We start from the raw sequence: 11,179 nt of genomic DNA on the forward strand, positions 1-11,179 counted from the left end.
CCACCTCCTTTGCCTGCTGGTTTGATGACCATTTCCTTGTTCTCACTCAGTGTTTTAAAACTTCCCGTTCTTGGTTACATAGATTTTTTTCTTGTCTAGTGTTTTGTCTTCTTTAATTTCGATATTTCCTGGAGGACACATCTTTCAAAAGGAAATGATCTTGCTCGATGTTTGAGGGTCATTCGGGGTAAATGTGGAGTATCTCGTAATCCTGTGTCGTCCTCATATTCTCCCATGGGTCGATCTTGAAAAAATGCTTTAAGGCAAATTCTTCAGAAGAACTGTTTGATCTCAGTTTCTAATGAGAACCAGTTTCTCGGATTGGTAGGAGCATACAATAGGCCCTTTGATAGGATCTGTATTTCGCCTGCAGAAAAATTCTTGTTTGATAGATTCAATATCGGGATCTCCGCTGGCACCAGTACTTGCACGTAGGGATGTAAAGGTATAACGGTGTACCGTTAAAGATACCGTGAACCACTTAATTGAACAATAATAACCGTCACATTGTTTATACCATTAAGTGTGCTTTTCAATCTGATTTGAAAAGGCTGCAGTAAGCAATTGCTGCGCAGTCTTGGTTTTGCACTGTTGGATGTGCCGTCTGCCAAGTAGTTTCAGTTAGAGCACTTTTTAATGCCATTCCATAAACCACACGTGCCTTACACAAAATCAATATGTTAGCAATAGGAAGAATAGATACAGTGCCAAGAAGGAAAAGGGTTTACTTTGGGGTGGCGGCTTTGGGGTTTATATATTTATAATGCATAATGTTCTCTAAACACATGGCAATGGGGGATTTCCCTGGTTCTATCATTGAATTTACATATAATAAGTCACACTGCGAAATTCACTAATCTCTGTGGGTATTCCCTGCTGCCATACCAAAGGGTAACATGTCAGTGATTACTGAACAACTTTTGGAGAGGGAGAGAGGGAGAGAGGGAGAGAGGGAGAGAGGGAGAGAGGGAGAGAGGGAGAGAGAATATCAAGATGGCAACATGTTCATCTTCACCAGTAGCCAGTGGGGAAGCAAAAAGCCTAAATGACCACTTAAGAAAAGCTATTCAGTTTGCTTTGCCAGTTGCAGCAGGCCTCCACCCCACCCCCTCCACACGTGTGTTTGTGTTTGGTGGAAGCAAGGCATTTCAGTGGAAAGTATGTTGAAAAGCCCAATTATGGCCCTGGGTGCCGTTTGTGATGATACATCTGTCAATTTATGACCTTTTAGAAAATATTTGTTACGATCAGTTAACTCCACCTGCTACACCACGATAACCATGATATACCGTCATTTGGCAAGAAGGTTATCGTACCGTCATAAAACGAATACCGTGACACCCCTACTTGCACGCTGTGCCACTACCCCTTTGTCGCCAAACATTTGCAGCGCCAAACACCTGCAGCGCACAACACTGCGGCCTTGTCCTGCGCATGCTTTGCCGCAGAAGGTCCGATCCTCAGTTCTTAAAGGATACACTGCGTGGACGTTGCACAACATGCAACGTATCAAACAGCCAGCGTCTGCTGCGGAGCATAACACTGCAGCCTTGTCCTGCTCGGGCTTTGCCGCAGAGGGTCAGAATCTTAAAGGATACCCTTGCACTATGCTTACTGGTTCCTTCTTCAATAAGTGTGCAGGGCAAGATAATAGTCCTTCTTGCTGTCTGGTACTGGTAGCAACACGCCCATACACCAATAGCTGAGCTCTCTCCCAGCATCCTGGTTCTCCTGATTTATAGCTGAGCAGTCCACCCTCTTCTCCTCAACGATTTTTATTTGTTCTCCAATTCGGTATGGATACGTATGTTTTGAGCTTGTCCACCCCATTCCAGTATCCATCCTTGTTTTCACAGAAGTATCTTCATATGAAAACGTTCCACTCAATCGCCATTGTAAAGTTGCCCATTTTCCTTCGAATTGCCCTCTGGTCGTACACGCTGCTAGATGAGACATTTGCATTATGTGCAGGCATTTCTATGGCAATAAATGTCCTTTGTCCATTATATTTTGTCCTTTACGTAAATGTTGCCACTGCAACCTCGAGCTTAACACAGTTGGGTCTATCAGTTTCTTCCGACTCACCCGCTGTGCTGAACTCGTTGGCTTTTCTTCTGCTGGAGTCAAGGACGGTACTACTGCAGCAAGCTCCTTTCCCCGTCCTGGCTGTCAGTGTGGGAGGGCCGTGTGTACCGTTGACATCTGCCACACCAATCGCCAGCTGCAATTCCCAGGCTTACTGTTCCTTTATCGAAGGCTTTGTGGGTCTGGGTTGAAAAGGGCAAGGGTAATTCCCTCCTTGTTGTCCTTTCCGTTTCCTCCGGCGTTTGAACTGCCATCCTGGAATAGCTGCTTCCTCGTGCTTTCAGCATTGCTCAAAGTGTGCTCTCATGCTTCACCTTTTATCCCTGTGGGGGAAGGGAAAGTGCAATCAGGTGTGGATAGTTATCAGCAATTGCCTGACACTTGTGTTGGGACATGTCAGGTAAATGGCTCTGGTGTTAGTGTATGGTCTTTCGTGGTGTGAAAAAGTGTTTGTGTAGCAAAAGGGGATGGGGGTTGGAGCTTTTGAATATCCTATGGCGTAGGAGGGGGAACGGGTGTTATAAGGAAGGGGGTACCCCATCTCACCCATTGTGTCCCACATCCACTCACCGAAGATCCCCCCCCATCCAGGTGATCCTCCCACACTGGTCCACCCCCGTAAAATGGATCCAATAGCGATGGCTGTGTCCTGGCCACCTGGATTACAAATCCCAGGGACTAGCGGGTGAGACACCTTCAGGTATCTCACATAATGCACGAGATGTCCAACTCACAAATATTAACCAATTGGTAAAAAGAAGTTTGTAAAAAGCAGATAGTAAAGAATGTGTACTCTCCCTTTAAAGTCCTGATAGGGATTTACCTACCAAATCCTAGAGGTATCACCAGAAAAATACAAGTAGGGCAGCATAATCCCACAAAAGGCTTGTTTGGAGCTGGGGGTTATGTTGCTTCCGGTTACAGCCTAGTTGAGGAGGATAGCTCAGTGGCAACGTGCTCGCCTTGGAAGCAAGACGACACGAAGCAACACAGGTTTGATCTCTGGGTCCGCGCTTAGAAACCTCTGGGTATTTAAGCGCGTTATAAATATGCAACTAAGACAACAACAACGGGCTGTGTGAGAGCTTTAAAAATGCAAATAAATAAAATAAATAAATGAGCCTGTTTGGCGTCACTGAAACAGATGCCAGGAGCTACTTAGCTCCCCAAATCAACTAGTGCCATGCAAACATCCCTATGTGACATTAAATCTGTGTGTTTGAGAACGTCTGTAAGGAGCATTAAAGCATATCTTAAAAAAGGCATTTAAAGTATAATAAGTCACACATAACTGACAAAGTTAAAGTCTGCATCTTCTATGGGAGTTACATTTGCTGAACGCCATGTAACAGTTCCTGGTTCCACAGGGGTAGATCTACAAATACCCAGGAGCTGCTTTTAGCTCATGCTAATCAAATCTGTTTTTCGATCCCAGCATTTGTGAATTTGGGAAGTTTGACATGCGACAGACTAAACGTGTAGCCTTTTTCAGAGGTACTCGCCTGAGGATAGAGTATAATGCAAGCAGCCGCTACAGGGAAGGAGTCTGCTGCCCACATGTATTTTTGGTGCATAAACTGCTTTGGAGTGACGAGTGTCTACAACAAAAGAACAGCATGATAGAACAACCTACACTGCCAGAGCTTCATTAGGCAGAGTCGATGATTTGATAAACAGAACTTCCAATAGATACAGCAAGACATGAAGATCACCTTTTCACAGCATGTTCAAAGTTGGAGCCAGGACAGGCAGAACGTGAAATATCCAAAGTGGAACGCGCAAACAGCCACTCCATTGTGCTGGTACTTGGACCCATATGACTTGTCAATACTTTTCAGCTCTGACCCAAAGCAGCCCCTGCTACAGCGCGCTCGCCTTGGAAACAAGACGAGACAGTGCAACCCCGGTTCGATCCCTGGGTCCGCGCTTAGAAACCTGAGTATGAAGCGCGATAGAAATAACCAATTACAATTACTCCAGTTTGGGACTCGAACACTAACCCATTACTGCACCACAGAGCACTCATTATTCCTACATAGATGACCCACACAGTTCGGCAAGTAGAAATGGTTTTAGTTATCGCCACAGGGCACATGTGCAGTACAGAAAGCAGCAGTGCTAACTTCACATCAGGGGCAATCTGGACGTTAATCAGATTGGGCATTTGCCTGATGGGCCAGCAGCATCAAAGGCGCCAGGGTTGATCTAAGGCTGCTGCCCCGCCATTACTCTCCCCCTTTCCTCTCAAGCCATGGTCGCTTGAACAGAAACAAAAATAATGAAAAAGCCCATATTAGCACTACTAAAAGGCGGTAAAAACGAGTCATCTGTTTGGCTCACGCGCCCTTGCAGGACAGATAGCCATTTGAATTAGCTCATTGAATTAGGTGCCAACCCAGGGTTTGACATTTCTGGGAGCCATTTCGCTCCTGCTTCAAGCCTAGGAGAGCCTGTGTGGCATGACACAAACAGCTACCAGGAGTTACTTTGGGCTCTCCAAGGCCACTGGTGTTGTACAAGTAGAAGGATGGAACATTATCTCTCCGATTGGGGATGTGTATAAAGAAGCATTAGCACACATTAATGTTAAGCATAATAGATCATACATAAGTTTGCATTTCATGTTCAAGTTAGATTTGCAGCACACTATGTATTGGCTCTCCAGAGGTAGCTTCTGCCTACTATGTGATGCCAATACCAAGAGCTTGTTTTAGCACCTGCTCACCAAATCTTAATTTTGAAACCAGGTGTTGTTCAGATATGTGCTTACACAGCAGATAACATGTTCGGGTCTAGGAAGGTCTAAAGCATTTTTTTTCTGATGTTGAGAAAATGTGTCAAATTCAAATGGCTAATATTACCAAACGTGCTGTGAAGCAGAGCAAGCAGCATCCATTATGTAGATTGTTAGTATGTCAAATGCACCCTGCTATCAGATTTTGAGCACCTATTTTGATTAGATCAATCCATGTACTGCTGACATTGCCATGCTAGCAATGCGTGCAGAAGTAATATGTGTTGTGCACTGCGTACGAGTGCAGAAGCAATCACAACGGTGTGCATGTAGAGGAATAATTGAACATTGTTTTCCAAAACGAGGACTAGACTCCCTACTGCCCGGACTGCTGATGGCCTCCAAGTCCACCCCTGCTTCAGTGGCAAGCAACTTTAGCAGGACAAGCATCAGTACAAGCTTTCTGACCCCTTCCTCCTAACCAGAAGAAGCACCACTAGCGTACCAAATTAGATAAGGCAGCAACAATGCAAGTTTCCCTCACAAGCAAGAAAGCGGGTGCAATAATTGTTCAAGTTTCACTGATAAGTGCTATACGTGACCTTTGCAAAGAAATAACTTAAAGCAGAAAGAATGCACAATTCCCTTTGGTTATTCTATCCGGTCTACATGTTGTTTATACTCGGGGGCAAGTCTTTAGGGGTGTTGAAAAACAACTGCAGCACAGGCTGGAGATTGTTGTGGCTACGGAATGAAGAGGCAGGCACGCAGTAGGTTAAAGTAAGTCACTTTATTAAATGATGGATCTCAAGTAGGCCAGCTAGTGCTGCTATACAGGAGGAAAACCGGCACCACCACCCAGGCAACGTCAGCTCGTCTCTAGTCATTCTCCAACTGACTATTGTAGAACCCTCCCTGGTCTAAAGGGATGATTTTAGAGACCATCCTGGGGTCATAGATGATCATCGAACTACACTAAAAGTCATTCCCACATCAGACATAATCACGCTGTTAAAGTCATCAGCAAATATCTCAGAATGGTGGGTGATGATTTGGAGATGAGCTTGGGATGACTTAATGAATATGCGAACATCATCCCCATTTTAGAAAACTCTTTGTTCCTGATGCTTTTAGGATGACCTACTGATCACTTCAAGAGATTGCACGTTTGTCCCCGATGATTTGGGGATGACCTGCCGATTACTTCAAGAGCATTGCCATGAAACATGTTTGTTCTTGATGATTTGGGGATGACTTACTGATTACTTCAGAACATCAGAGTTTGTAGGACGATATGCGACCCAATACAGATTGTCATTCTGCTTTTGCTTAGTTGCACTTATGCTGAATGATCCCCCACCGTGGCAAGGGTAAAGCTTGAGACGATGTTGGGCCAAAGTGGAAGAAAGAGGCCTAAACATACCATGCACCCGTGAGAATCATTTGCCATCCCAGTCAAAAGCAGGCACCCAGCACCCTCACAATCCCCAATGTGGCATGGATAAAGCCTGAGACGATGTTGGTCCAAAGTGGAAGAAAGAGGCCTAAACATACCATGCACCCACTGGGTGAGAATCCTTTGCCATCCCAGTCAAAAGCAGGAACCCAGCACCCTCACAATCCATACATTTCCATGCTGACTTGTTAGGTAAGAATTGGTGTGGTCCCACTTTGTGAGACTACACAACACTCATCTGCTTGGTATTAGGTAAACCCACCTTTTGGTATAGGTCTGAACTACACAGGTTTGCAGTGTGACTGAGCAGCCGGGCCTATCTCAAGAGGGATAACTGTGAGCTGTAGAGCTGTACAAATGAAATCTGTAAATACAAGTAGCCAACACTTACACTCAAGGTTTCAGTTATAAATAGTTGTTTATTTAACATCAATCTTTAAATAAGCGTTCTTTAGAAAGGCAATTCATGTAACAATGTAAATCTACTTTAAAATTACTTTTCAGAATCAAAGCAAGTTAGTGGATAATCTTTGGATATGCTTCATACACAACTGCTACACCCTAGGGTGACTTCAACCACAAGAACAGTAATGTCATTTATGTATCACACTAGGTTGCAGGAAGGAAAGGTTTAAGGAAGGTAAAAGGTTAAACAGGTTCTCAGTATATGTGAGGACAACTAAATCATCCAATGAAATCTAGACAAGCCTTTCCCAGCAGTAACAGTCTAAAACAAGTTACTACCTATGAGGGACAAACCATATCAAAGTCAGCGGGCTAGAAGAGTTTGCAGGGAGCCAGGACAGCCAAAGTCAATTTGAAACAGTCTTTGAAGCGGAGGTACTTCTTAGAATCAAAAGGCTTGCACAAAGTTAGAGAATTTGTTAGAAAATCACTTGTAGGGTCACAAGCTGTAAGAGCGGGAATCAACTCTAAAAGTAAGCCACTGCAATTCCCAACTGAGAAGAGCAAGGCTACAAGACAGTGAGGTAAGTACCCCAAGTATAGACAGTACCTCTGGGTTGAAGAGGAGTGTCCAACTGGCTTCTGTCCTGCTACAGCGTTACAGACCCCGTGTTCCTGAGCCTTGTGGGGATAAGAGGGAGGACATCTGTAGGGCTCCTGCAGTGGTACTTCAGAGGTCATTGGCAGCTACAGGCTCTTTTCGGTTCAGGGGTACTTTGCGGTTTCAGCGCTTAGTAAACAGCACTGTTGCGGATCTCTGGTACCAGTTGGGCTTCCTTCACTCCTTGGGTCTGGTGAGGGGACTCTACCTCTGGTCATCCTTCTTCTGGAGGGTCCTTAGGAGACTCCTGGAGCTTCTAGCCGGATTTCAGACTTTTCACTCGACTACGGATTACTCGACCACTGGCACTTGGTTCTTGCAACAATGAAGAAGTACAGCCAGACAGGGAAGATGGCCCAGTGGAGTTTTGTCTCTGGGTTAGTTGGTCCCACTAAACCAAGGGGAGAAGTCGTCCATTCCGAAGCTTCTCTGTCTGAAAAGGGAGTTTCAGCACAGCAGCAGGGATTCACCAGGCAACTCAAAGGTCCAGGAGGATACAGCAAGCTTTGTTCACGGTTTCTTTGTCGGGTGCTTCTCCCAGTGGTCAACTCTGCCTCTAGTCCCAAAACCCTCGCTTTCTAAGCAGGTTTCTCCCATTCATGCACAGCCTAGGCTGTCAATGACACATCAGGGTCGGTGTGCTGAAAGGACAGCCAGCAAGCCGGCCAGCCATTCAGGACTGGTTGCATTCAGGCATTCCTAGAGACAGAGGACAGGGGAGTTTCGGGACCCTCCCTCACATCCTGTCCTTCCAGACACACTGGAAACAGAGGCGGGCCTCAGGGCTGAAGTGCACCAAAGGCAAGACAAACAAAGGGCTCCAATCTGTTTGACGCACAGAGTAAAACCCAAGAAAGACCTCACAAACAGAAAATGGCAAAATAAAGAAGACAGAGGCTGTTTTTATAAAATGGTCACCCCGGGGTGCTATACTGCAGCTGAGAGTTCAGCCTGCTGTAGAAAAGCACAATGGTAGGAAAAATTAAACCACTGCCACTAGCCATTTACAAGTAGGGAGGGCAACATACAAATGTCACATGAGAATGTAGGATAAGGGGCTACTAGGTAACCCCCCAGCACTCCACTTAAGATGGTGTGTGCTGGACACACAAAGAGAAAAAGTAAAGTGAATGTCACTTTACTATTCTTGGGAACAAAAAGGTATTTTAAACCTTATGTGAAATCTAAAGGATTTCTCAGTGGCACTGCACTGAAGGTGCTGTCACCATACAAAAAGTAGTTGCATATGGAGTTTGTCAGACTCCCAAAACAGGGAAAACAGATAATCCAAAGGTCAAAACACATGAGGCAGTTGGAAAAGGGTCTCACTTCCTCCAGGGTTAACATTAAAAAGTCCTAAAGTCCAGCAAAAGAGCTGGGGGTCTCTAAGGTTGAAGAGAATTAGCACAGAAATGAGAATTGTCCCCAACATGACTGCACCAATATATGGCAGTATTCAGATGCACTCCTTCACACATTATTCATGTTTGCTTGGCGCAAAATCCAATAATCAACCACCATAATAAAAAGAAGCTCCAGGATAAAAAAATAAATAAAAAAATAAATAAATAAATAAAACACCCAAAAGATTCAACCGGGAAAAACCCACCTGCAACGGAAACCCAACCAACACCACACCAGTCAGAACAAACAATACTAAAAACAACACAGAAGGTAAATCCAGCAAACTACACTGCAGCCTCCTCAACATTAGATCCATGGCAAACCACTCAAACAGAAATCAATGACCTCCTAAGCAAAGGAGGCACAGACGTGCTCTTGCTTACTGAAACCTGGCTATCAGACAACTATAAAGCCATCACGAACAAAGCAATACCCGACAATTATAAATTAATACACGCCAACAGAGAAAACCGAAGAGGAGGTGGAATCGCAATTATACACAAAAAACACGCCTGAGCATTTCGAATCATCACAACCAACGCGGAAGACTATGAATCCCTCCAAATCAAGATAGAACTCAACGACCAATCAAACATAGTATTCCTGCTGATCTACAAACCATCTTCTTACAACCCCAACTTTGCAACAAAACTAGCGGACAAGGCCACCATGCTATCAACCCACCACGACAACCTAGGTGAAAGAGATCCCACTGATACAAACAGAAGACACACAACAATTGGATCACCAAGGCCATTCTCCAATTAAGACCAGCTAAAACATTCAGAACACCACCAAAAAAACTGGCAGCAAAATGGTTCACAGAAGAACTGAAAAAAAGCCACAAAAAAAAAATACTGCTAAATGGAGAGAATACACCAGACAAGACTAAATAAAATACCAAAGACAACTCAAACTGTACAAAGCCACAGTCCTCAAAGCAAAAAATAAATACATTTAAAAAACTACTATGCCACAAGAATCGGCAAACAATTCACAGAAAGAACTCCATCACCCCTGCACACTTTGTAACAGTCAACTTACATCAGAGCAGGGTGTGTGTAGTAGCTGCACAGCAGTTACTGCCTCTGCGGGCATTATCCTGCGCAGGTATAATTTTATATGGTGTCACTTACACCAGAGCAGGGCCTGTGTAGCAACTGCACAGCAGTTACTGTCGCTACAAACATTAGCCGGCGCGTGCGCGTGTGTATATATATATATATATATATATATATATATATATATATATATATATATATATATATATAGTCACACCTGAGCAGGGTCTGTGTAGCAGCTGCACAGCAGTTACTGCCTCTGCGAGCATTGCAGAGGCCTGAACCTAAATGACCTTCGGAGCAGCTATTGCGTCTATAATACCAACAACAGGCTGCCCCGTGTAATTTCAAAACGAGATGTATAGAAAATCACCTACTTACAACATTTAATTTCAACAAGTGATAAGTACAATACAAGGCATTAGAGCTTCAACGTGCATTCCTAGAGGTTGCAAAAGGGCTTCTCTTAACAATATGACAACAAAGGGGTGAAAACGTCTAAGTTGATGGATACTAAAAGAAATGCACTAAAAGAGCTGGATCGCATGCACTCACCTGATGCTGCCTGTAAACTGGACATGAACGTTTTGTAAAGCGCAGTGTCTAGTTCCCATTCGAAAAACAGATAAGCAAAGCCGACCTCCACTTCATCACTTGGGCTGCTCTGCATCACGTGGGTTTCAACGTCCACTTCATCACGTGGGCTGCTCGTCACGTGGGTTTAAACGTTCACTTCATCACTTGGGCTGCTCTGCGTCACGTCACGTGTGTTTAAACGTTCATTTCACCCTCTTTTTTGCACGGGAGGGAAGGAAAGTCGTTGCGGGAGCTATTCCTCTGTTCCAAAGAACATTTCGTATAGTTGGTTGTTATTTGGTTTCCGCTAAGTCTTAAAGTTATTTCTTGTTGATTGTTACTTTAATGCAGAGCGGCAATATTGGGAAGGGGGTATTTCTGTGTATTTTGGTGGTTGATAATGTGCTTCAGGGGTGAGGTTTACTTAAAATACAGGCGGATTCAGTTTTATTTTTTTCGTTATTGCAGTGTTTTTTGAGGATATGTAATGTACATCAAAGGGTTGAGGCAATATTGGGGAGGGGGTATTTCTATATATTTTGGGGTTTGTAATGTGCATAGGTTGAGATTTAATTAAAGTACAGGCAGATTCAGTTCGTTTTGGGGTTTTCTCATGCAGATGTGCCATTTGCCCCAGCATACCTGCCTACATTTGAAAATCAAAATTCCTGAGATGTATGCCCTGCCCACAATCACACAAAACTCCGCCCATTTTGACATGACTCCGCCCACATGCCAAAAAGGTAAACTGTTATAATGTGACGTCAGAAATGTGCAGTTCAAATTGAAAAATGCAT

The 11,179-nt window shown here is 44.2% G+C and overlaps 1 protein-coding gene across 4 annotated transcripts in view; it reads right to left on the bottom strand.

Annotated features, from left to right (window-relative positions):
- The window catches only part of TMEM230 (transmembrane protein 230), a 304,580-nt gene extending 294,065 nt beyond the window's left edge, over nucleotides 1–10,515 (bottom strand). For 3 of the 4 annotated variants that reach the window (XM_069618874.1, XM_069618876.1, XM_069618875.1), the window contains exon 1: nucleotides 10,362–10,514. The gene's annotated coding sequence lies outside the window, so the exon portion shown is untranslated. Of the gene's footprint in view, nucleotides 1–10,361 lie in introns of all 4 variants that reach the window. The other variant, XM_069618877.1, reaches the window with a different exon arrangement.
- Nucleotides 10,516–11,179: the final 664 nt, after the last annotated feature.

The sequence above is a fragment of the Ambystoma mexicanum genome, chromosome 10 (genome assembly GCF_040938575.1).
Source record: "Ambystoma mexicanum isolate Mex_15411 chromosome 10, UKY_AmexF1_1, whole genome shotgun sequence".
Taxonomy (NCBI): Eukaryota; Metazoa; Chordata; class Amphibia; order Caudata; family Ambystomatidae; genus Ambystoma; species Ambystoma mexicanum.